Source organism: Oenanthe melanoleuca, chromosome 4 (assembly GCF_029582105.1).
Source record: "Oenanthe melanoleuca isolate GR-GAL-2019-014 chromosome 4, OMel1.0, whole genome shotgun sequence".
NCBI lineage: Eukaryota > Metazoa > Chordata > Aves > Passeriformes > Muscicapidae > Oenanthe > Oenanthe melanoleuca.
Window position 1 is genome coordinate 11,459,744 of NC_079337.1, and position 26,419 is coordinate 11,486,162.

A 26,419-nucleotide genomic window follows, 5' to 3' on the forward strand; every position below is an offset into this window, starting at 1 on the left:
TGCAAGTGAACCACGTTTTATGTTCTTATATTGCCAGATGATTTATTATTTTCAAATGAAGACATGTTAAAAAATCTCAGTTTTGGCCAAAGCAGGTTGGTTTGATTTGTGTGAAGTAATAGGTGATGGGATGTTGCTTCAGGAAGTGGAATGTGTTTGAATGCCATGATGATAAACAGTGTTGCTTCTTATCCCTGGTTCTTGCTGAGAACCAAAATCTGAGCTCACAGTTGGGCTGTAACAGGAAGAGGGGGTTTGTACAGCAGGAACTTCCTAAAGTTTGTGTTTGGTTATTTATGCACTGTAAGCATATCCTTTATTTTATTTTTAATTTGAGATAAGAGGAATAGAAGGAGAAATTGCAGGGCTAGGCAAATGCTTAGGGTATCCAGAAGATATTTTGTTTAAAGGATACAGAGGGATAAAATATGCCAAAATATCAACTTGGTTTGGTAATAAAACTTTTCTAAAGACTTTTCAAGTGCTTGGATGATGGGCAATCCTGAAAGGGAAAAAGACTGTTCAGAATGCCTTAGGTAAAGATCCCTGAGAAGGTTAATCACATGTAAGTGCACTTGGCATAATGAGCCTGAGCTTTTGTCTGAGGTTTATTAGACCAGTGGGGAGTATTGGCCTGTGGTAGGAGAGCTGTTCTAGGGAAAGCTTGTTTTTCTGATATGGAGGCATCAGTGGCAGTACCAGTTCACGTGGTTCCTGCAGCCAAAGTGTGCAGAGCAAGGGGTGAGCGATGCATGGAAGGGAGCTCAGAAATGATACTTCAGCTTGGGGGGGAAAACCAAACAACAAACAAAAAACCACCCACAAAAGGCCCCCCCCCCAAAAAAAAAAACCCCAAAAAAACTAAAAACAAAAAATGGAACTGAGCAGTTGCCTAAAGAAGGAATAATGGGAACCAAGAGACAGGAGTTCACCATCTTGATAACATTTAGAGTGCCATTGATGGTCTTAGGATTTGGTTCTGCATTTGTATGCTTGCCAAAGCTTGTTTACTTCTAATGGGATTTTAAGGAGGTCCTTGGGTCTTCCAGTGAGAGCCAGGGATGACATGAGGCCTTGATTTGTATTTGCAGGAGTGCACAGAGTACAGAATGTATTACATGGCAGAATGACAGAGAAAACAGGTAAAGAGTGCATTTCTTAATGTGAAAGTTGGGGCTTTTGGTGTTCTCAGAGTTGAAATGTCATGGTGTAGGCCCTCAGTAGTGGGATTGGCTCAAGTTACGGCTTTTAAAGCATTGCAAGCACAGACTTTTTTGATTTTGAGCCTTAAGTATGCAGTTGTCTTTTTTTTCCCACAACTGTGAGAGTTACATCATCTTTGGAATCTTCACATGGCAAAATGCTCTGGGCTGGAGTACCACAGGTATGATGAGATTGAGAAGGCTGTGATCTGGGCTGGTAATATTCTTGTAATCGCTGGTTTCCTGTCTGATAAAGTGACTGAGGAGTGAAATTTATTTTATTTGGGGAGTTTCTTTACACTTGCAGAAGAAAGGATACCTCTCTGAACAGCAGAAGTAAACATTTGTTATAATTTTATAAGTAGTCATGTGGAATAGGCATAGAAACTGTTTTGGTATTGCATCACAAGTTAAATACTAATACTTGAGTCAGCAGTTGAGCAGTGAGCCACAGTAAAAATGTAAAAACAAAGTCTCTATGGATATGGTCTAAGAGAATGCTAATTTGCTTGTTAATTAGGTTTGCAGAAGTTTCTTTTTAACAGTTCTGAGCAGTGAGCCTAAGCTAGTGACGAATACTTAATTTAGGTTTTGAGTGGGTCATGAAGTAACCAGGGAGTATCTTTTCAAGCTTTTCATTATTAGAGTTTGTAAAGGCACCGTAGCAACATGTCTTACTTTGACTGTAGCAATTTCTGGAGACAGAAATATTTTGCTTTCATTTCTTTCCAGAAACATAGCCATGTTCCCAGCAGTGTTGGATCAGGATAGGGGAGACCATGGCTTCCCTGCTGTCTGTTGAAAGCCCTTGTGGTTTGACTGATGATGGTTTTGTACACAGTTGTATTATACAAGTAGCAGGATTTCTTTTTTTTAATTACTTGTACAGTGTCAGGGTTTATCCCCAGCCAGCAACCAAGCCGTATGTAGCCACTTGCTCACTCACACTGCACCAGGAATGGTGAGGGAATCAGAGAGGTAAAAGCTGGGAAACCTGTGGGCTGAGATAGAGACAGTTTAACAGGGAAAGCAGAAGCTCCACACACAAGCAGAGCAAAAGAGGGAATGAATTCCCTGCTTGCTTGTGGGCAGGCAGGAGAGCAGGCCTCCATCATGGGGGACTTGGGAAGATAAACACCATCATTCCTAATGTTCCCCCTTTCCTTCTTCCCCTCACTTTATACACCGGCATGGTGCCACATGGTCTGGGATATCCCTTTGGTCAGTTGGGGTCACCTGTCTGGGCTGGGTCTCCTCCCACCTTCTCAGGCACCCTCATCTTCCTCACCAGTGTGGCAGCACAAAAAGCAGAAAAGGCCCTGGCTCTGTGTAAGCTCTGCTCAGCAACAACAAAAACATCTCTGTATTATCAACCCTGAGTTCAGCATAAATCTAAAACACACCCCCATGCCAGCCACTGTGAGTAAAATTAACTCTGCCCCAGCCAAAATCAGCACATAGAGTTTCCTGGTGTGAATTGGGATAGCCTACTGATCAGTCAAACCCTTGAAATTACAGCTCATTTTTATTTCAGTAAAGCATATAGGTATATATTGTATGCTTCAAATACAGATGATGATATGAATGTTTAGGTTTTTGTTTGGATTTGGTTGGGGTTTTTTCCTCCTTTTTAATAAAGGGGGTAGAGGAGGTGTGTGTACTGCAAATAATGTACTTGGAAAAATCTTTTTAGTCTAGCTCTGTGTCTTTCTATTGTAATCTTTCTTAATAGAAGGAGATCAGTATAGTTGATGTTTTTCTGAAGTAGCTCAGATTAAGTGGAGAATATACCAAGGTGAGGCTTTAGATTCCCCTGGCACAGACAGAATAAATTTAAAGGATGAAAACTCTCCTCTTCTTTCCTGTCAATCCTCTTTTCCATCATCCTTTTTGCAGGATGAAGTTGGACTTGCCACCTGTGTCAGGATGAACATTTAAAATGAAAACATAATAGTATGAAGTATGAGTATAAGCTTATTTAAATAGTTTAGGGAAAGGAAAGGATGCCATCATCAGTAGATGTTCATATTGTGTGGAATTCAGTTTAGAATTGTCTTGTTGCATTAAGCTGAGGGCTGTGGTGCTGAAGTGGAAATCTCTAGACCTGCTTGTTGTCTGCCTTTGTAATGCTCCTCAAAATGAGTAGGAAAGTGAAGCACCTCAAGTACTGCAGGGTCATAGTAAATTGAAATACATTTTCTTGACTTAGGTTCAACAGACTGACTGCTGCTGTCTCTGAATACTCATCTTTACTATGTGATGTGAAGAAGGACTCATCTTAATTTTTAAGTTCACCTGAAAAAGTTTTAACACACGAGACAAATATTGGTTGGAAGGGACATCTGTAACTGTGCTTGAACCAGGATATTTGCAGAAGTTGGGAGCATGGTGCTTAGTGGCCTGACTTTTTACAGAAAGGGGTAAGGGTATGGTACAAGCTTTTTGTATGCTTTAAATAGTAAATGAAAACATGAGAATCTTTCATGTCCACTGTGAAGCCCAGTGGCAGATAGGCAGAGTGTGATTTTTTTTTTTTTCTTATCTTCCTTTTTATGTGATACTGAAGATAATAAATAGTTTTTAATGTGTTAGGCTGTGAAAGTACTGGATATTTTACTGTAACTGTGGTTTTTTTTTTTGTTTTTTGGGTTTTTTTTTTTTTTTTTTTTTTTTGTTTGTTTGTTTGTTTGTTTGTTTTTTTTGTCCACTATTGGGCTTGTAACTGGTCTGTTGCTTACACTTCTCTGTTTGCTTATGGAGTGGTGGGCAGTAGTGATGTGCCAGCAGCTGTGAGATCCCAGCAGTGGCTGAGGGAAACTTTGTTGAAAGTTAGCACAGCTTGTAGAGAGCTCTTACCTCTCTCTGCCCAGGAGAAAGCAAGCTGCTTTGGTGCATTTAAACAAATTAACTACAGACAAGTGCCCTTTGACCCTTTTACTTAGCTTAAGGTGGATGTTCAAAGAAATGAGCTTGCACTTTATCAGGTGGAGAAGGACAGGAGCTTGATCAGGAGCATGCTGACTTGGCTGAAAGTTTCCTATTAACTTGGAACATGCAAAGAACATTGGTCAGAAGTCACACTTTCTTGTTAAACCATTAAATAATGTTGGATGAAAAGTCTCTGAACAACCCATGTTTTTGAAAGAATTGCACTGTTTGGGGTTCATAGATGGTCTTGATATTTAAAGAAGAAAAGTAGGTGCACAAAGTTGCATTTTCTTACTAATGTATGAGGACTCTCCTTGAGTAGTTTTCTGTACAAATGTTTCAGGATGTCTACATGAATGGAAAATGTAGGCGTGATGAAGACTTATTTTCCTCTATATTATTTTCTCTCTTAATTCAAGTATTGCTGTTATTTTTTAGTTTGGACAAGAGATATTTGTCTGCATGTATCTTGAATTTTGTGGAACTCTTTTCACCTTCCTTTTTAATTACTGCTTATATGGCAATGTCCAGTTTACTAGTTAACAAGCAAAAAATCTACCAATAAAAAACCAGCAAAATAGATACCTTTCCCTCTGTCCCTAGTTTCTTCATTAACAACATATAAGTAGGAGCAGAAAAAGCCTAGTCTAGCAAACAGGACATGAGGATTTTTTTTTGACAATTTTATTGTGACTCTTAAGTGTTTGGGTTGAAAATAAGTTCTGTGTTGCCCTCCAGCTCTCTCCTCAGGTACTGTTAGAATAATGCTTAGGCTGAGCTGTGTGGAGTGTATGTGCTTATAGATATTGCATTAATACTGTTCCTTATTCCTCTCTTGCAGAAAGAAAGTGGCATTCTTGCCCTCCCTCTCTTTTTTTCATTGCTATGCTGAAGTATTTTGATATTAGCTCATACCATTTGTAATGAGTACTCCTGAGATGGGACCTCCTCTAAGACCTCACAGAGAATGTAAAACAGGTCTGGGAGAATGATGGCAAAACATCATCATGAGCTGAAGGCTTGTACTGAATATGTAGGCTTGTACTACTGTCTCAAAATTTATACCTCTTGATAGGTTACTCTTATTTTCTGTTAGTTTTGAAACATCATGTTGATTCATCTCGAAGAATAGCTAGCCCAGTCTAAATTAATTTTTACTTCAATAAAAAGGCGTGGTAAAGGAGGAGGAGAGGAAGAGATAAGGACAGAGAACATGGGTGTTCCAAAGCAGTATCTGAAAAATGTGTCTACTGGAGCACTATAATTACAGTACATGACATCTTTTCACTCTGTGTGATGTCCTTTCTTAGTTAAAAACAACTGCTTCTTGAAGAATCTTGTGATTCAGTGGTGATGATCAACTTTGTATGACTGTAATGTTTTTTGCAGTAAGAAATTATTATCCACATAAGCGGTGCTGCATTGGTTGCAAGATCTTCTGTTTGAATGGAAGTGTCTCTTTTAAAAAGATGTGCTATGTAATTAATGGCTGTGAGCAAAGGGGAAATCTTACATGGTTAATAATCTGTTCTCCTGGCCCAGTTACCACTCCTAAGAGGTTTAATTTTCATACTGGAAGTGAGTTTGCTCACCTTCCAGTAGGTGTTGTAATGCCATTATCTGCTCGGCCCAAGGATTCTGAGCTGTGTAAATACGATCTGCATGCAGAGATGACAACCCAGGCTCTTTTTAACTTTATCTTGACCTTCAATAATAAATTTAGCTTTCAGTAATAAAATACATTTAAGTGTTTGGTAGTCATTTGTATTCTGGTTGCTCTCTTGAGCTATAAGAAGGCTGACCTTTAGATGTCTCAGAGTAGTCTGTTGGCATGCTGGTTTATGCAGTAATATTTCTTGCCTGCTTTGAAGCCCTCCCCTCTTTCCCCAATTCAGGGATGCCTCCTGCTGCATCCAAGGGTCACGTAACTCATGCTGCCATGGGCTTGCTGCTTCTTTTGGGTTTTGTGTTCTGTGTGTTCAGATCCCTTCTTCCCACTCTGGTTTCTAGCATGTAGCTGTGCATTTGGAGGTACTGAAATGGGTGTCATTGGAAGGTGCCCTGTCTGCAGAGAGGCGCCAATAATTGTATCCAAATAATTGGTTCATAATTACCACCTACTCCCCCAGTGTGCTCACCCAGGTGCATGAATTACTGGCTTCTATTTTTTGTATTAGGTGGTGTGCCTTTAATGTGATTAAAGGGAGGTTGCTGAGCTGAAGGTATCAGTTTAATGATGCTGAGCAGCACGTGCCAGCTCTGGTAGTGAATGAGTACATTCATGTGCAGATACCATGCTTATCTCAAAGTGATCAATTTAATAAAATGCAGGTGAGATAGGAAATATAAATGTCTTTGAGAAAGATGTCTGGCAAAGCTGAGCTAATATAGCTTGTCTAAATAACATTATCATAGTGACAGTTCAGTCTCAAATGGTAGAAATTTCTCAACCCAGTAAGTGAGGGCTTGGAGGGAGTTGGGGTTTTGTGTCTGTTTGGTTTGTGGGGTTTTGGTGTTGTTTTGCTGTGTGTTTTGTTTTGTTGTTATTGGTGTGTGTTTTTTAATTTTTTCTTAATCGTTTAAGCATGTCAGATGATTTCAGAATATGAGGTTCTTCTAGTACTAAACCAATTTGTTTCTTTTTGGCTTCCAGCGTGCTGGTTGTATTGTCAACAGGGCGGGGAGGTGGAAGTAGAGACAAAGGAGTCCCATTTGTGCCACAGTAGGTCTTGGAAGACAGTTTCTCTTCTCAACTATCTTTATAGATCTGCAAGCTTAAGAAAGTTATGTTGCAATCATCATGCAACACTCTTTTCCTCATCATCTTTCAGTTTAGGAAAGAGCACTAGTCAGTCTCACTTGGACATAGGCAGAGATTTGTCCCTGCTTTTTAACTGGATGAGAAAGTTTGGTAAATTTCAGAGGGAGTATTTCTTTTGTACCTCTGGCACTGTTTACTCCTCAGTCACCCTGAATGTTTATTTGTACTCTTCGTTGTGTTCCTGCTTCATGTGGCTGGTTAGTGACACCTTGTTACCCTTGTGCCCTGTTGGGCGCTTCTTGCTGGTTGGTGGAGTTCTCCCTTTGGGATGGTAGAGGAAGAGGTGCTTTCTGAACGTGCCTTACATTATCAACATGGCTATAGGTTTTTCAGCCTGTTCCAGGCAGAATGCTGACAAGTCTGGACAGGCAGAGGGAAGGAATGTGTCAGCTTGCCACAAGTAAGAGCCCAGCTTAGTGACCCATCTCTGTTTCACAGTTAGTGTTTCTCTTGCCCTGTTTGTTCTTGGGAGTCTGGCATGCAAGTGCTACTGTTGCTCCTGGGAGTGCTTCAAATGAAACAAACGCGTTAATTCCCTTTCCTGGCTCTGTGGGTTTTTTGTTTGTTTGTTGTTTAATATTTTGCTCTTGCAAAAAATGCTTATGAGAGCAGGAAAAGGAGAGTTGTGTGTGTGTGACTGTGCTGATTTGTCAGAGCATTCATTTATCTGTTCTGCTGGTTTGAGAGATTTTTTTGGACTCTATTTTGTGCAGCATAATCTCAGTTGTATGCAGATCCTGATCTGCCCTTGAAAGAAAATTATGCTTTATGGACTTTCTGCAGGTCTGTTGCTGATCCAGACTGCTGGGCTTCTGTTTTAAAACAAATGCTTTGGATTCATGCCAAAATATTGCTTGGAGAAAGATTGCTACAGAGAATTCCTCCAGTGTTCTCCTGGAAATGTGTCAAAGCAGGGAGAAACCACAGATAGCAGCATGGGCCTGATGTACTTGGATCCATCTCAGAACTTGCTCCTCCTCTTTTTTTTCTTTTTTCTTTCTTTTTTTTTTTTTTTTTTTTTTTTTTTTTTAATATAGAGAACTTTTTAATTATCATTAAAAATCAAAGGGAGAATACACTGAAGACTGAAGAGATTTTTTTTCCCCACTTAATTGCTTCTAGAAATTTCAGTTCATCTAAATCCAGGATATCACTGATGTTCAAAACATTATTGTTTTTTAGGACAAATAATTTGCTGTTATTTTTGTTTTGTTATGTTTTTGTTTTTGTTATGTTTTGTTTTGTATATACATGCATAGGTAATTTGAGAGCAGCATAGTTGTTTCTGATTAATAGAACCTGGAATGGCTCCCTTTTGTCCATAGGCTTGTGTGTTAACTTCAGTTTTATGTAAGATATGTAAATGTTAAATCCTAATTTTGTTTCTTGTTGGCTGGGATGATGTAAGAATGAAAGTTTTGTGGTTTTGTTTTGTTGTTTTTGGTTTTTTTTGCTCTGAGTAGGAGAGTTGTTGAGACTTGACAGGTTTAGGAAGTGGTATGTTCTTCTTTGCTTTTTTGTTTAGGCCAAAATGCAGTAAGCTTTGGGATTTCCTAGATTATGCTACTGACAAAGCAGGCAAAAGCCTTTTAATGATTTAAAGAGAAAAACAAATGACTATTATTTTCATTATTTCATGCTACTGTTGCCTTCATTTTTTGACCTTCTGAAACGAAGCTTTAGGGTTATAAAGCGGGAATAATCAGATTTGAACATCTGTGTTTGAGCTTCTCTTGGTTTAAGTAAATAGGTTTTCAGGACTTGTGTGTCCACAGAATTGTAGTTCATCTTCCATTTTGCATCTCCTTCTGGATGTATGTCTTTTTTCCTCCTGCACCCAGAACTTGCCTGCTCAATTTTGTCATTTTTTTCCAAGTCACTGATAATTGCCTTTTGGTTTTTTTCTCTTTCTTTCTAGTTTGCTCTTTTTTCTCTTCCCCCTTTGAAGAAAGAGATAGAGATAGATTTAATGTAATGGGAAAGACTTTTCAGGACTCAGAATGAGCCTCGATTATATTTGTGAAGCCTGAAGACAAATTACCTGGATGTAAAAAGCCTGGAGTCTTAGGAGAGGTTCTGCAGTGAGTCTTGAGTTAGTTGTGTCCATTCTTCATTGGAAAAGAGATCATTATGGACTTGAAGTATCCAATAATGGATAGTGGGTGATTAAGTTAAGAGAAACTGCTCATCAGCTGAGCTGCACAGAGGGCAGAATTCTCCTCTTGCAAGTGTGTGAACCTAGCTGTCCAAAATCAAGATGGAGTGTGGAATGCCCTTACAGCCTTGGGAGGAAATAATTGTCTTTTACAGGTGCTTAATTCCCATTACCTTAGGTGCTGGTTTGAAAATCATACTTTCAGAGAGCTGTTCAATCAGAAATTATCAACTCCAGAGCAGCCCTAGCCACCTAAGAAGTGTCTTTTGAGTCAATTGTCTGTTTGATGTGTGAGTTTACTAATAAGACACATTTTTATGTAAACCATTTCTATTGAAAGTGAGTAGCAGAGTGAGGAGGTTTGGAAGCTTAGCTGTGAGATTTACTATTTACTTAATTTTTAGCATTTTTAGTACCTGCCTTATAAATGAGCTTATTGCAGTGCCAGATTTTTCTTACTGGAGTCCTGGAGCACTTCATGTTTGTGGTTTTTCTCCTTCTGCTCCTTCCTTAGCACCAAGTCAAAAAGGAATGGGAGAGTGGGGAGGGGGGGGGAAATTTTCAGATCTTCCTTTCTTTTCCACCAGGAAGGGCATGGCATTCTTTGTCCATAATAGTTGTTCCATTGCACTTGCATTAGTGTACAGTAGTGTCTTGAGAGTTGCCTGGTGTTGCTTTACTCTCTGAGCAGGTGAAATGGCTCCCCTGAGTCCTGAACATGAGAATTCTTCAAAGCATTTGTCAGAGCCAGGAGGGGAGTGAGGGGACTGCTGATGAAGATGGTGTAAGGTGTGCTTGTTGCAGAGCAGGTCATTAATCAAAATTCTGAGCTGTTGCAGAAGCATTAGGAGAGGTAAGTGGCTTACTTAATTCAAAACTGAGACATTATGGAAAAAGCTAGGCTGCTTTGTAGCATATTCACAATAAGGGGCTTTAAGGATTGGATTATTGCCATCTGCAGCAATCCCTGATATGAAAAAAAAAAGTATGAGCAAGGTGGAGTTGAAATGTTAAGGTGGTTGCTAATGGGATGCTGCTGTGACCTGGCCACTGCTTCTGGAGCTGTAACTGGTCAAGACAATCTGCTGAGTGTAGTGGGGCTGATGAGGCAGAACAGCAGCTTCTGCATTTTCCTGAGGCAGGTTCAGCACTTGTGACTTCAGGAGAGAGAAGTGTGCCTTTATCTAATTGCTGGGCCCTCAATATCTTGTAGATACAGAACCAGCACGTGGCCAGCATATTCCTTTGTGCAGCTTCCTTTCCCTTCACTGGGGATGGTGCCATTCTCATTCTGTCTGCTTATCCAGGAGCTGGCAGGCTGGAGTGGAGGCAGGAGGAATACAGGTTAGATGTGTCCCTTCCTTCTGAAATTGGTCTGTGCTTCCACTGCAATACAGATCCTGGTACTTCCACTTCTGTGCTAATTCCTGCTATTGTTTCTGGAAATGGTGAGCACAGGAGGTAATGCTTGGAGTTGTAGGGCTGAGTAGCAGAGTGGATGTTTGTCCTGTATTTACACAATGAGTAAATTTTGTAGTGTTCTAGATGCCAGCTGGAAAATAACAATGGGACATAAAGTGTCAAGATGGCCATCTTAGTGTCATCATTGTGTCATCAATTCTTAAATTTCTTTTCTGAAATGCCATGTGCCTCTGAATTTTATCTGGATGGCTTTCAGAGATTGGCAGCAATGACATGTACTCCACATCCAAAGGAATTCAGGAATATTGCTGCATCATGTCTTTGCTGATTCTGCAATGCAGTAGCTTTGGGCTGTGAGCCCAAATTGTGGTGAAAAGATACAAAACTTCTGACCCAGCAGTAAGAAGAACCAAATGGACAAGACTTGGAGCAGACGAGAGGTAATCACATAGAAATGCAAATTTTAGATGAGGAGGTAGAGCTTTTATTCTTTTGGCCCAAGTCCTTAATGAGAGAGCTGTAATTAGGCTAGAATTATCTTTATGGATTCAGTGCTGGCAAGCTCAAATTCAACTGTCTCTTAATTAGCAGCAGTATCTTTGTGGTCTTTCACTCTTGAATTGAACTTCACTTTGACTCTTTGTGTGATGCCTCAGTGTCAGGTCTGCAGAATACATGACCACTCAGGAAAACCTCCATCCTGCTCATTCTTCAGTGATGTCATTCCTCCTAAGTTGATTTGTCTTCATTTCTCTTATAAATGTTACCTTGGTTCCCCTGTAAGTATCTGCAAAATATCCAGTTGGACAATTAGAATTGTGTTAGTGCTTGGGATATTTTTGTAGTTTATGACTTTAGTTCAAATGCCTCAATAGCCACAGAATTCATGAAGTTCTACAGCAGGAAGAGAGGTCACATGTCATGCAAGCTGGCCTTAGGGACATCTTTCTCCCATGTAAACATGACTTCTGAGAGCAGGGCTGGAAAAGCCAGGTGGTAAATTCTTGTGGCTTGGCACTGGCTTTAGGACATGTTGCTTTTAGGGGAAATAGATGTTTTTAGCAAGGGGAGTTTGATGTTTAATGTTTCAGTAATCTAAAAATCAATGTTTGAAACTACCGAGCTCCTTCTCTTTAGTAGAACTTCACATGTGGTATTTCATTTATTAGCTCCTGTGCCCTAAAAAGACTTTTGTTGCTTATTTGTTTTCTTAATGATGAGAAGGGCAGACATTGTATAACTTCTCAGGCAGCAGTGATTATGCAACTGATCCTGTTATTGTGGAGCCAAAGTCCTTCCTAGTCCCTGAGCACCAGCTGCTTGTGTTCTGGTTGCTGCTTTTTCCTTTTCTTTCCTCCCCTTCACCCCCCCGACTGGTTTGTGAACAAGTTATTTTTTTCCCATATTGCTCTTTTCCTTTTCTTTCCAGTGCCAATGAGGCAGTGGCTTGTTTGGGTTCATTCTTCAATTCACTATGCTGCAAAATCAAACTGCTCTTGTACATCATGGGAAATATGAAATGTATAGGGAAATAAAATGGCTTTATACTTTATGGTACATAGGAAAAGGCATTTGCTTGAATCTAAATGAAATATTGCAGATGGCCTTTGTTGGAGTTCAGGTCAAAAGTTACAAGTTCATGTTCTCATGATTTTAGAAACATGTAAATAACTGGTGTTTGTTTAGTTTGTTGTTTTTTTCCCTTCAAAGGGTGGGCCTGAGAGAAATTTTAATTCTCCCCCCTCGCCCTGCCCTGGGATCACCAAATAAAATACAGTACTCCTGTGTATAAGATGAGATAGTTGTAAATCTCATCCTTTTACAGCCAAGTGATCTCACTGCAGTATAATAAAGGCAGTTAATATATTGTAAAAATGTTTGCCCTATTCACTCTTCATTTTCTGTTCCCAGTTTTATGTCAGGTCACTTCCATTTCGTGTTACATGGCTTCCTGTGAGCGTGAGTGACCAAGACAGGCTGTTTTGATCCTTGATCATACATTTAGGAATGGGAGAAGAGATGGTAGACTTGTAGACTGCAGTGCTGTTCCCTGCTTACAGATGAGCTGAATATACCATCTCCAAGTCCCAGCAGAGGAGAAATAATATTTGGTCTGTGATACCACACTGTTGGCTGCACTGCTTGTTGCTGTGTTGAGTGTGATCTGCATTAGTCATAAATAGGCTCTGCTGCTTAGTGTCCTATATCAGGAAATAAATTGGGGTTAAGGGTTTAAGGTCCTTATTTAGTTTATAAGTCATGCTAAAAGTGTTATAGGGAGTGCAAATATTATGTTTTCTTGCTCACAGTGTCTGTACTGTAGATTGGGTATTTGGAGAGGTGGCAAGGTGTTTGTTATTTGTAGGAAATTGGAGTCCTTTCTCTTGGGCTCTTTTTGTTGGAATTTCTTTTCCCCTAGTGGAACTCTGTCCCTGTCTGCTTTCAACAGATCAGGCACACAGAAGATACTCTCTTTTGCAACCAAAAGACTGGATGTATAGCATGTATGCTTCAGGCTTGTCTACTTCCACCTCTCCCCTCCAGTTTCTCATGACAGGGACATTGAGTTCTAGCTGGGAGGAGACTGTATGCTGTAGCCACATTTATCACAGACTTGATTATTTCCATTGTTAGTGAAGGTTCTGCTAGAATTGTTTCCTCAGCCTTGCAGTTCTGGCACTGTGAATATGAGAATGTTATACTTTATCAGAGCACCTGGTACTGGAGAAGCCCAGAAAGTATGATGAGAAGGGAAGAGTTGTAAAGATTTTTCTGGAAAAATATGTAAAACCAAAAAAGAAAAGCTTGATAGTATGTCTAAATCTTTGTCAGCATGGTGGTGGTGATACCCTAGTCTAATGCAGAGTTCACAACAGCAGTGCTTTTGTAAGGTAGAAAACTTAATTGGGAATTTTGAAATTGATTTTTCACACCTTAGTGAAATATTCTGTGGTCCTAATAGCAGTGTGTTCCTGGAGTATTTATTGTTTGCCTCCATATATCTGCTTTATATATGTAGTTTTTCCAACTTATTCATCAAGGATTTAAGTGATATGATCCCTGAAAAGCATTTAATGACTGTTCAGTTGTTTCAATTAATTTGTGCATAAATTAGTGTGTGACTAGATGACAAGGTCTGGTGTAGACTGGTAACTAACTTTATTTTTCTTACTATTATTTTCAAAAAATAGTCATCAGTTGAGTTATAAATCTTAGGAATTGAACAATTTAGGAGGAAGATCTTTCCTACTTTGGAGAAAAGATTTGTTTGTTTGTTTTTGTTTTAAATCTGGTGGTTTCTTTTCCATGTTGCCATTACCCAAATCTCCCCTCAGTGCAGTGTTGAGTTTGGTTACTGGACAGTTTCTGTTCTGTTCAAGGCAATGAGAAATGATAATTCTACACATGCTTGTGTTGAATTGCAGATGAGGGTTGGCACCAATTTACAATGGTATTAGGAGCACACTGGAAATGAACAGCAGCTCAAGTTCAGTAATATTCTTGAATTTCTTTTTCAGTCTGTACTGTCTTTCCTATTAAGCACTGTTTGGATTTTCTAATTAACTACTAAGGCCATATTCATGAAATGTTAATTCTCTTGAAAGAGATTTCAGACTAATCTGCCCACTGTACCTTTACTGTTACAAGAGGTAAATCTCAATTTCGTTACCTGGTAAAGAGAGACATGAGAAGAATTTTGATAAGGAGTAGCACTTGATCACATTATTTAAAGACTGTTTGCACTTCAAACCTAGATAGACAAGAGAGCTGTGGTGGTAACTTTTCACTGCAAATACAGCAAAATATTATTGCCTGAATTGGTCTCTCTAAAGAAACTAGCTCCAGTTTGACATCTCCTGACAGACTTTGGTTGCAATATGAAAAAACATTTTGTTTGAACGTTGAAAAGCATAAAAATCTATTATCATACCTTCTTTTTCTAAAGAAGAATTGAAACCCTTATAGGCTAGAAAGGTGATGACATCAATAAGCTTAATGACTTGTCTCATACAAGAGAACTATATTTGGTGTTTCCTGATAGCTTTCTTGAGCTCTCTTTCACCAAATCTCAGTTTTAAAATGTGTTTTTTTTGACGCCCTGTAGTGTTCAGCAGTGTTCCTCATTTTGTCAAAGCAAACCTAAATATTTCTGGTTATGTCATGAAAAGCTCAATTCCTTCAAAATAACATCACATGAACTTTGGTTTATTTTTCAGTGACATTGACAGCAAGCCAAATGTGACATTTCTTTACAGAATGGGTAGGAATCTAAAGTCATTAAATTATGGCTACCTGGTCATTAATGGTATTTTTCAGAGTAACTGTAAAGATACTTCCTTTCCCCTGGAAAAATACACCCAAACACAAATTAACAGCAATTTAGATAGTGTTAACAAGTAGCTTTCATACCTCAGCAGTTTTTAACTTTTTTTAACAACTTCACATGTTTCTCATGTAGCAGAATGGTAATAAAACTTTATTATTAGCTTGGGGGTTTGTTTCTTTTTTTTTCCCACCATTTTTATGGCACACACAGTTGTGGCCAGAATCATGCTTTTCTGGTTTCCTTTGATAATTCTAGTGAAGGCTTTTCAAAGAGTTTTAACTTTTCAATAAGACAAATAATTATGAATCACTTAGGTTGCATTTAATATAAGTAGTAGGATTTGTTTATTTGGGAAATACTCCAGGCAGGTAGGAGAGGAAAAAATTGTAAAAGAATGATACTGTTGGTAGCTCACAGGCAGAGGAAGAATAAGTTCTTCAAGTTATATTTGCAGCAAGTTGAGTAAGAATGTGTTAAGAGCAAGGAAGGATTAAGGTGTATCATCAAGTAGCTGTTAGACTCCTCTTCATAAGTGTTGTCCCCTTTCTCTTCCTCAGCAAAAAACCCTAAATCAAGCCAGACCACCTGTCCCCAGAAAAGAATAAGACAAAAATCCAGATGGAAACAAAAACTTTGTGCATACACAAACTCAGTAACTACAAATCTGTTAGAAATATTTACTAATGAAGATGTGATTCTGTGCTCGTGTAAGAGGGAGAGCTGGATAACTGTGGAAAACAAGTTAAATTTCTGATCTGTTGATATCTTCTCTTAATGAGATTTCTTCATGATTGGTCATGCAGATCATGCAAATATTGAGGTTACTGGATGTCTGAAGAGATGCTTTGATTTCATATTGGCAAGTGACACTTCCTTAAGTCATTCAGTCTCTAACTTTTTTTTCTCCTCCACTTATTAAAATTTAGCCATTGAAAATGGTCTGGATCTGAAATTTGTATCCATGTATTTTTGCAGATCTTGCTCTGAACATTCACCCATGTTTTTTTATGTAAAGACATCAGGTATGAAGTCTTGGCAGGAAGCTTTTTGTGCGGAATGGCAGAAAACATGGTCAGAAAGAAAACATGGAAAACTAAAGCTGTTGTCTGCATTCTTACACTTTCAGCTTCTTAGGACTGCTAGGCAATACATCAAGTTATACTGTTACTTGGAGGATAAAAATGGGTGTTACTTACTCATTCAAATCTGATTTAAGTTAATAATGATCAGGAGTGGGTATTGTGAGGTCTTTATTGGACTGTGATCTCTCTTGGATCTAACATCTCAGGAGGAAAAAAAAGGAAAAAGGAATGAATGAGCTGAGGAATGAAAGAGTTGAGGAATGAAAGAATAGTCAAGGGAGACACTTTTGAGAAGCAGACTGGCATGTCTCAAGTAGTGAGTGCTGTCTTCTGGAAGAAGAAAAAGAAGTACACATGGTCATAATTTTTGCTTATGATTTTAAGAGTGACTCCATTTAGACACTTCTTTTTTCTTGTAGGACTCGTTCTGCAGTACCTTAGTTTCCCTTGGGTTCAAGGAAAAAGAAAAGTCAATTAAGTTAGTTTATTGAGTTCCAGTGATGAGCCACATGATCATGAGTCTGACACCCATTTGTGGGGAGATGTCTGTTCAACTTGGGGGTCACTAAATAAGAAGGTGACTTTTTACTTTGGACACTCTTTGATTTCACATTGGAGATTGAAACATAGGGATATTCAGTATCATTTTAGTGTGCTGAATTTTGTTGGGATTTTTAAAAACTTTATTTATAACACTTGTATTAGCTGGGCAAGACAGGAGAAGTTTGATTCAAAATGAGATTCCTGGTAGCTGCCAAGAAGGCAGAATCCAAAGATGTGAGGACTTTGCAGGCAGTCTGCAGAGCAAGCTCTCCCAGGAACACTGTAAATGATCTTGGACAATATTCAGAATATCTGTCTTCTCTCAGGATGGTGGCTGTAGTTCAGTGGATTTCTTTGTTTCCATGCAGTTACTAGAATAAGGCATCATCTCATTTACTATTAAATGCTAGTAAACTGTGCGGTAAAATCAGTATTTGTGGAAATTGTTCTAATGTTCCTTTTCTCTCATCCCTTGTTACTTCATATAAGTTAGAAATTGGAACTGGAGAGAGCTGTCCAAATACATACCAGCCTTGCAAACCTGCAGAGTATGAGCAACTGGTTGTAGGTGGGAGTTCAAGGAGCTGAGTAAAAAGACTCTTCTGTGAGATGAGAATCAAGAGTTCTGCAGCACGCTCCTGAGAGGTGAAGGCTGGCAAATTGTGGTGATATGACTAGCACCACAATAACTACACAAAACATTTTAGTGCTGTATGTGGGCCCTGGAAACAGAATCTGGGAGCTTAACATTCATGGTGGAGTGTGTGATAAAATAAATAAATCTTTATTATTAGGATTTCCTGTATGTCATCAACTTTGGCTTGTTCAGTTTCAATGTTGAACAGCATCTTTAGGCTATTCATAAACATTGAAGTACATACGGATCTGTTCTTTTGGTGGACAGGCTGCTTGCTGCCTTAACTCTATCTGAGCTGGCAAAATTCTCTGTCCAAAAGAGACACGACCCACAGATCTTCTCAGAAAAGTAACATTTAATTTAACAGGAAGGAAACAATTTATTAAAATACATGCCCTTCAAGGCTTGGAGCCAGTCACTGACCAGAAGAGAGTTCTTGTAGAACAGGAATAGCTACCTGGAAACCCAGAAATGGAAGCTCTGCTGCAAGTCTGTTTCTTCTGATCCCTGGATATACCTGGACACCAGCTGTGCAGCACTCAGCCTGGGAACTGTGTGCTGAGCCCAGGGCAGGAGCACTGGTGGGAAGTGTGTGCAGCCTGGCAGGCCTGTTACCTGGAAAACATCTTCCTCTCTGCCAGCTGCCCTAATTTTCTTTCTCAGCACATTCTGAGCAAGTGGCCCAGTGCTGTTCATGCTGTGAGTGCCTCAGTGCTGTGTTTGAGGGTGAGGACACTGTTGAGGAGGTGCATGTAGGCTAAAGCTGCTCAGCTGCAGCTCCATTAGCTCTGGGACAATTTCTACATTTTGCAGGTGGACAAAAGTGAAGCTGAACAGAAGCAAGAATTAACTTGATGCAAGACAGCTCTTGCCTTTATTAAAATGTTACCTGAAGTGCAGCACCATGCAAATAGTTGTGCTGCTGTCAAGTCAGCTCACCAGGACAGCTGCTTTTGGGTAGTACCCCAGTCTTGACTCCAGGCAGCACCACCAGAATGTTGTTGGGACAAGATTCTCTGTGATCCTTGTTAAGGAAGGGTTGTTAGCACAGGCCAGGATGTTGCCCCAACACTGCAGGTGCTGGAGAAAAACTTGTCACAGGACTCATGTGCTGGACTGGGTGACTGGTAGAGCTCTGGAGGAACCTGCTTGGAACTTGTAGGGCTGGCTGTGAGTCAAGTACAAAAGGCTGTGCTAGTCAGGAGGTCTGTATGCTTGGGGAGGGCCTGTCCTCTGCCCAGTGTGTTCTATAGTCTGTCTGATTTCTGATTTTTAACTCCTGTTTTTCATGTACTGCAGACTTAGTGACTGGTTTTCTGGTCCTCAAGTAGATGCCTGGAGAGAAAATTATGTCCATTGGTGAAGGGTTACCTTCTCTGTTGTAAAGTGTCTGGATAGGCAGGAAGCTGAAGGCTGCAGAGTGAAAAGAATCCATGCAGTTGGGAGGTTTGGAAAGCAGGGCAGCAAATCAGCTGACTTTGCATGTTAAATGTTAGAATGGTACACTGGGATTAAGAGTGGCTCTATACTTGACAGTGGGAAAGAGAACCTCTCAAGGTCTCAGGTTGGCAGAAACTTTGCAGGGCTGTAGTCTAACCTCCTGCTCACTGCTGGATCAGCTCTGAGATGGGACCAAGTTGTTCTGAGCTTGATCCTGTCATGTCTTGAAAACCTTCAAATCTGGAGACAGCACAGCCTCTCTGGGCCCCATTTTGTGTCTCTCTGTCCTCAGTGGGGGAATAAAGCTTCTCTTATGTGCAGTCTGAATCTCTCTTGTATCAATTTGTGTCTGTTGTCCCTTGTCCTCCCACCATGCAGTGCTGTGAAAAGCCTGATTTTGTCTTTGATTTGCCAGTAGCCTGTGGCACCTTTTAATATAGGTCAGCCTTCAGTCCTTGTTAGGAAATTGTAACTTTGTGATTAATTAAAGTAAATAAAAATGCATATGAGCTTGGAATTAATGGCAGGGATAGCATAGTGATATATTGATTACATTATGCAATATAGCATCAGTGAGTATAGCTACATTGAGCAAGCTAGCATGTAGACACTAATTGAGAGGGAAAAATCTTTATTTCCTTTTGAGTGTACTGTTTGCAACAACTTACACACTTCTCTTTGTGAAAGAAACAAATAACCGTACACCCATCAGTGAGGGAATTGAACATAGTATTTAAAATTGGGTTGGAAGCCTCCAAATACCAAGGTAGCTTATCTGTTCTTAGGAATGCCAGAGCATCTGTCCTTCAGGCAGGTATTTGACTTTCGGATTTCAGAATTTTAGATACCTGATTTAGATAATCAGGGTTTGTCTCTATATGCAGAGGGTTTTGTTCATCCTGTGAAAAGCTTAATAGTGAGCCAGGCATTAGCTTCCTGAAATAAACAAGGAACCCCTCTCTATGATTCTAGTCTTTATTTCCTATTTGATGAAGCAAAATGTTATGTGTGTTCATGTATGTTTATCTTATTAGTTCATAAATAAAATAATAGCTTGTATAATAATACTCTCACTATTTCAGTGTGAACCTGACTGATCTGATTAAGGGCCCTGTCCTCAGATATCTGATCAACTTATAAAGTATCTCCATGGTCACTAATCTGTAATTCAGAAGAGATAGCCACTGTAGAGATTTTGAGTATCTTCTCAGAGATGCCCAGGGATAAGATGAGAGACATTGGACACAAGCAGCACAAGGCCAGTTACAAGTAGTAGGGTAGAAATTTATAACCATGAATGTAAACAGCACAGTTGGCCTCTCAAAGGAGCAATGGGATTTCTACTCTTGGAGATGCTCAGAGCTCACGTGAGCAGCTGATCTAAGCTGCCCCTGTGCTGAGCAGAGGCTGGACTGCACTGAGCTTCACTGAAGTCTTCCATCCTATACCATTCTGTACTTACATGCAAACAACATCCAGTATTTCAGTGACAGAGATCTTAGTGCTATAGCATTAAGACCCAGTTGCTTAATTGAAAACCTCTATGTAATAAAGACCATGCTTCTTATCAAGCAATATAATTAATGAAATTTTATGTCACAGGTGACCTGAAGTCAATTCAGCATGTCTATGTAGGGAGCATCTGGAGTTTAGCACTGACACATTGTGATTTATTTCTACAGGAAGCACTTTTCTTTGCTGCTAGGAGCTGAAGACTGTTTATGGGTGACTGAATTAATGCATCCTTGGCAAAGACTTTTTGAGTATGGTAGGTGAGAGCATTCTGAAGACAACTTGAAATAAATTTTACTAATCTATTTAAATGTACGTGGTTTTGATGGTTCATTTGCAGAGGGAATTAGCATTTATTTCCATTTGGAGCATCAGCTTATAATAGTAGATATTATCAAAGCATGCAAATTTAATTAGGGAGTAATTAAAAGGTGAAGTAACATGAAGCGTGTGTGACAATTTTCTTGTTCCTTTTTCAGACTAATTTTGGCTTTGACTTAACATAAGTGTAGTTTATGGAACATTTTCTTTCCAGTGGCATAGAAATCAGGTGATGCATTAAGTCTTCCTGACTTCCAAATGACTGCAGTTGCACTGAAGCAAGATTTGGGCTGTCCAACAGAGCTTGCTAGCAGTAAATGAGACTGGATTTATTTCCTTGACTCTTGTTGCCTTGCTTTAAAAACGTTTAAATTGTTGCTGTTAAATTTTCCTTGCTTTTAAATTGTACCCAGTGCCAGATTGTTGAAGTTTTTATTTTACATTCTGCCTCTCTGTGTAGAGGATGCTTCTGGTGGAGATGTGACTGCAGCTGCAGCTCAAGCAGTTTCCCTAGGGTGATGTCTCCTTTTATTGTATCTGGTTGGCAATTTGCAGTATTGAGAAGAACCTGGCTGAAAGGCAACACCAGAATTTTTTAGGATAGGGAGGAACTTTTTGAAAGATGTAGAGTGCATGGTGCCCAAGAGTTCTATCAAAGATTTCTGTTGTTTGTTTTTGGCTCTTAGACAACTTCAGTGAAGAGGAGCAACATTTAAGAGTTGTGAATAGTGGGATGGCTGTAATAGTCTGTTGTTAAGACCCTTTTTGTGAGGGTCCTTCCCTTTGCTCTTGATTGTGAAGGTGTTTTGAGAGTTGGCTTGGAACTTGGCATGTTGTTGCACAGAGTGGGGTATCTTCATTTTTTTCCCCACCCAATTAATTTTTACCTGTCTAACCATGATTAGTTGTTGGGATTATATATTCCCCCTCTACCTGCAGAGTGTTGTATTTAAGCTGTAGTGGTTTTTCCTCTGTGCTCACCACTGGTATCATCTTTCTGGTGTTTCCAAGCTGTGTTACACTGTATCTTGGGGACAGCAAGAACACAGAGTTACAGGTGTTCAACCATCTTCTAATTTGAAGATGGATGGAATAATAGTCAGTCAGAATTTTTAAGCAGTCTGTTGTGACAAATGTCTGTGGACTTGGTTGTGCCATTTTTGCAGTTTTCTACTGTGAACCTCTGGGGTTGATCTCTGAGAAGGTGAAGTGCGTGCCTTACTGCATTCCTTTATCCTTCCTGAGCAGGAGGAGGTTAATGGAGTCTTCACTAGGAAGTATGCATTCATTTGGAAGTATGACAAGATTGCTGAGAGTTGGATGTATAAACAAAAAGCAAAAGAATCCAGGACTACTGGTGAGGAGAAGAAAAATATCCAGGTATTGGAGTTGTGAACTTTACTGGAAGCTGGTGTGGTACCTTTCTTTACTTGTTCCTGCATGCAGTTTTACAATGCTAGAGTTTGTTTTAGTAGTAGTGAATAAGAAACAGTAATGAAAAGAGATTTTTGGTGGGAGCCAGAAACTGAAATTTTTTACCTGTTTGAGGTTTTTGTTAGTTTTTTACAAATGGGGCTGACCCTTATGTTTGCTTTTAAGGTCTTGTCTTTGTCGGAGGGAAACATCTGTCTCTTTCATCCTTATCCTACTGTTAAAACAGCTGGGAGTACTTAGACAGCATATTGCCCACATTTGTATTTCTTCTCTCAGATTCTATGTACAGCAGAAATATGTTGTTGCCAAAATTTTCTCATCATAGGAGGCAGTGTGAATTCAGATCCAGGCTCCTGCTGGTCTGTGGTCCTGACCTCTGACCTCATCTGGCTAAAGGCATGCTTTGACATCACATGCCTTGCAGTGTGTCTGAAAGTGAACCAGTGAGGTTGAGAATGCATGCTAAGCACACATCTCTTCTACAAAAGGCAGAAAATGTACTTGGATCACATAATGTTTATGATCCCTTTGATTTCTTTCCATCAGAGGCAGGATTTTTATCTCTATCGGATGTGGAGTAAGTGCTAGCACTCAGCTACTCTAATTCCTATCAACAACAGTTTTATGTAATGTCTTCCTTGACTCCTCTTTGATGTAACATGTGAGTTTTGTAACCTTGCAAAACGTGGAAGCTGGGAGGAAAATATCTGGTTAGGTGTGAATGGGTTTCTTTTGAATACCTGTGGTGTGTGTAGGCACAGAAGAAACCGTGTGCTCTTGTAAGGCTTTCATTTTTAATAGTCTGATGGCAGCAGTGTGGTATGCATTAAGTTGATAAACATAGTTTATCCACAGGGGAATACTTGGAAAATAAATAAGGGGAAAGCAGTGAAGATGGAAGTCTGCATAACGTTTGTATTTCTTTTTCAGAAATAAGATGTACATAAAAGCAAATTTTAATAGTTTTACTTGCTCAGTTTTCTTCTTTGCATGAACCAAGTGATTTTTTATTGCTGAAGTTTTGTTAATTAGCACTTTTTGTGTGATGTCTGGTATCTGTTTTATTTGTCAAGCTCTAGAAATAGTGAGTACTGAGATACTGAGGCAAAATAAAAAGAGAACTAAAACATCTGGTTAAATACATTCAGGTCTGGAAACATTTGTTACAACAAGCAAATTATTTAAATGACAAGGACAAAGGAGTAATGGCAGCTAAGAGAAGCTATTCAAGTCATAAATGCATATCAGAACTTGATCTAAACTTTTTTGCATCAGTTCTGAAGAAGTATATTTGGATAAGAAATAGTTCAAGTTTAGTTGACTGAAATAAAAACATGTTTATACAAAAAAACCCCAACTTATAATGCAAGAGTACATTAGTTATAAAATGCATGTTGACCCAATGGACTTTGCACTTACAAAAGCCAAAAAGCTTTTATTCATATGATGGAAAAATATTTTTAATTACCTTATGTAATTATGCAGATTACCTAAATAAACTCTTCAAGAAATGCCTGTAGGTTGGGATTTATCTGAAAAAGAAGACGTCTGTTAAAATTGATGGTAACTGCTGTGAAGTGTCACTTAGGTTTTTATTGGTCACACTCAAGCTGGTCACCCTAATATTACGTTTTGAGAAAATAGTTGCAAATGATATGTTCCAGCTCTTTGAACCAAAGGAAAGCCCTTCAGTGCAGCAGGGAGCTTTATGTAAGCCATGGGTGGGGGTGTTTTTGATGGCTGAGGCTTGTTTGCTGAATGACACTTGGATTCTGGAAAATAATAGAGGTGGCTGCTGCCAGGGTTCAGTGGTGGGTCATGAAAACGAGGTGACGCAGAGCTTGTCTGCGCCGTGTCGGCTGAATCAGACACGGCCTGTGCTTGTGTTCTGGGGAGGAGAAATCACCACCCTGTTTGTTTTGCACTGCAAGTGGAGGCACCGTGGCTCCCTGCTGCATTTGTTACTTATGGTGTACTTTTTCACGAGCTAATGGCCACTTGAGATGCTTTTGAAGTGGTCAGGAGCAGACACCGGATACGGGATGGGCAGTTTGGTTCTCTGCTGTGCTGCTTTTCCATTGTGGGTTTGAGCAGCCTCTGGATAGTGTGTGATCTGCAGATGGGAAAGCCATTAGCCAGAGAGCAAGGTGCTGCCTGTCTGGAGAGGCTCAGGTGTACTTAGATTCCTTTCTGCACCCTTTCAGTGGACAGAGATGGGTGAGGAAGCCTGTGGGCAGCACAGCCATGGAGTACCATATTGCCTGCGTGCTGCCAGGAGATCCATTGTTCCTGTGAAAGTCAGGAACCTTGTTCGGATGGGGAGAGGGTGAGTGCCCTAAGAAATCACTTAGGAAAGCTAAATCTGAATCTTGTTTGAAAAGCACAGATCCTTTCCTCCAGGAAAGGTTTTGTTGAGCATGCCAGTCAGTATACTTCCCAGAGATATTTCTCCTTTACACTGGAGACTCACTGAGGCAGGAAGGTGACTAAGCTGTGCTGTCCCCTTGACACTGACCAGAACTGCTTCTCCTTTCTCAGAATTTGCAGCAGGATTTTTTCAGAGTAGCTCCCATTTCTTCTTAAGGGTTTCTGTGCCTTCACCAGGCTGAGGGGTGTGAGGAGACTGGAATCCTTTGAACTGTCTTTGGTGCTTCCAGAGTTTTGCTCTTTGTGACTGGTGGGTTCAAAACTAACCTATTTTGTTACTTAGTTTAGTTACATTTCTTTGGAGGATGTTTTGGGGTATTCAAGGTTGAAAACATCTTCCTTTTTCTCATTGCTGTAGTATAGATGGTGTGTGTTATTGGTCTTGCAGTCACTTTTGCTAACTGATGACCACAGGGAGAATTAAAGCTTGGGCAATACTGAAGACTGGTTGATGGAAGTAAAGTAGGAGTGTTTTATTTTTTGGCACCACAGAAGGCATTTAGTTCTTGTTAACTATCTTTAAATAGTGTGTATTGGTTTTGAGATTGCAATTCAAAACAATTCACTTTGTGCAGACACATTTGATAAAGTCTTTTTCAAGCTATTGTGACCCTAACAAAATATGGAAGTGGGATAATGTAAGGGAGTCAGGACTTAGAGACAAGGCATTCCAAATGTACTGTAGGAGTATAGATAAACCATAGATAAACTTCTGATTCAGGACCAGGTAAATAACACATATGAAAGAGGGTTGCAAACTGTCTTCAGAGTTATACTTCCTCATGGCTTTTTTTACAGTTTTAGCTGGAAAAGATGCTGATACTACCCTTTAATTTCTGCTCAATGAAGCTTGTGGGTTTTGAGTACTTGTAGTGTAACTGGTCATTTGAGCTTTGCAAATATAGTAAGTGTTAATTAAGTTTAGTGCAATCACAGTTTGATCTGATTTGGAGCCTGAGACCTCCATTGTCTGTATTTTAAAACAAAAATGTTTCATTTTTAACTTGAGAGGCAGTTGGTTATATGATAAAGTTCTTAATAGGGTGAAATGAAGATAGCTGAAACTGCAGTTCCTTGTTTGTTTTAAGGTTTGTCCAGTTCCTATGACAAAAAGACCATTTGTTTATCATCTTACTTTAAATATTTACTTGCTTCTGCAGAGATAAAATCAAAGTGCTCTCCCTAGTTTTGGTATTTTTGAGTTCCATGGTCCAATTTCTACAGTCTTATGTGCTGTGCACACAGGTGGTATTTCATTCTGACTGGTGGCTCCTTATTTTTCCCCAAGAGCAGATGGAACTGGAGGGAGAAGGTTTCACGGTCATGGAGGATGGAGTTAGGAGTGAAATTCTTCTTTAACTGTTAATGCTGAACAGTTGCACTTGCCAGCAAGTAACTTAAGATTTTAGAGGATAGAACAACATCATAAAAATAAAATTTTATATTGTTTTAACCTCTGCAGCATCTCTATGAGCAAGATTTTCACATTAGTGCCATCTCTTTTACAAAGCCTTTCAAAGGTACCTGATGCTATACTGCTTTTTTTTACCCAAGTCAATTTCCTCCCACCAAAATATTATCTGCTCCTGATAATTTTCTAAATAATAAAACAATAAATGATATAAATTGAATTATTAAGTTTTTCCAGTTTCTTTAGGCAGGGCTGTACTGTGTAGTGCTCTGGAATGTAGGAACTCTGTACTAGTAGTGCCAAATGTGTCTGACTGGGAATCAGAGGTAAAATAATCAGAGGTCTGCCATCTCATGGCTAATAACCAAGGTGCAGCATTTCACCTAGTTATTTGCCAGGTCCTACAGTGGCCACTGCTGGGTTTACTGCCTCTACCACCTGCCTAGATTAGCTGGAGAAACTTGTGATGGATTCATGGAATCATGCTGAAGTGAGCTCAGTCTCTGTACCCCTTGTTGGCTTGTGTGTGTCCACTTGCAAATTCTAAGATGAATATTTTATAACTCAGAAAATAAGAGGCAGAAAAACTAGTGGAGAGGCCAGGGAAAACTGCATGTTCAGTAGCTTCACAGTTGCTCAGCTGGGTTACTGTCAATGTAGCTTAGTTCTTATTCCCCTGCTGTAATGATGAGAAATCTCTTGGTTCCTCAGAGGGATGCTCTTGCTGATCACAGGCTGTCAGTGCATTAATTACTGG

The 26,419-nt window shown here is 39.6% G+C and overlaps 1 protein-coding gene across 4 annotated transcripts in view; it reads left to right on the forward strand.

Moving 5' to 3' along the window:
• The window catches only part of WDFY3 (WD repeat and FYVE domain containing 3), a 147,997-nt gene that overhangs the window by 6,168 nt on the left and 115,410 nt on the right, over positions 1-26,419 (forward strand). The gene's annotated exons all lie outside the window — the stretch shown is intronic.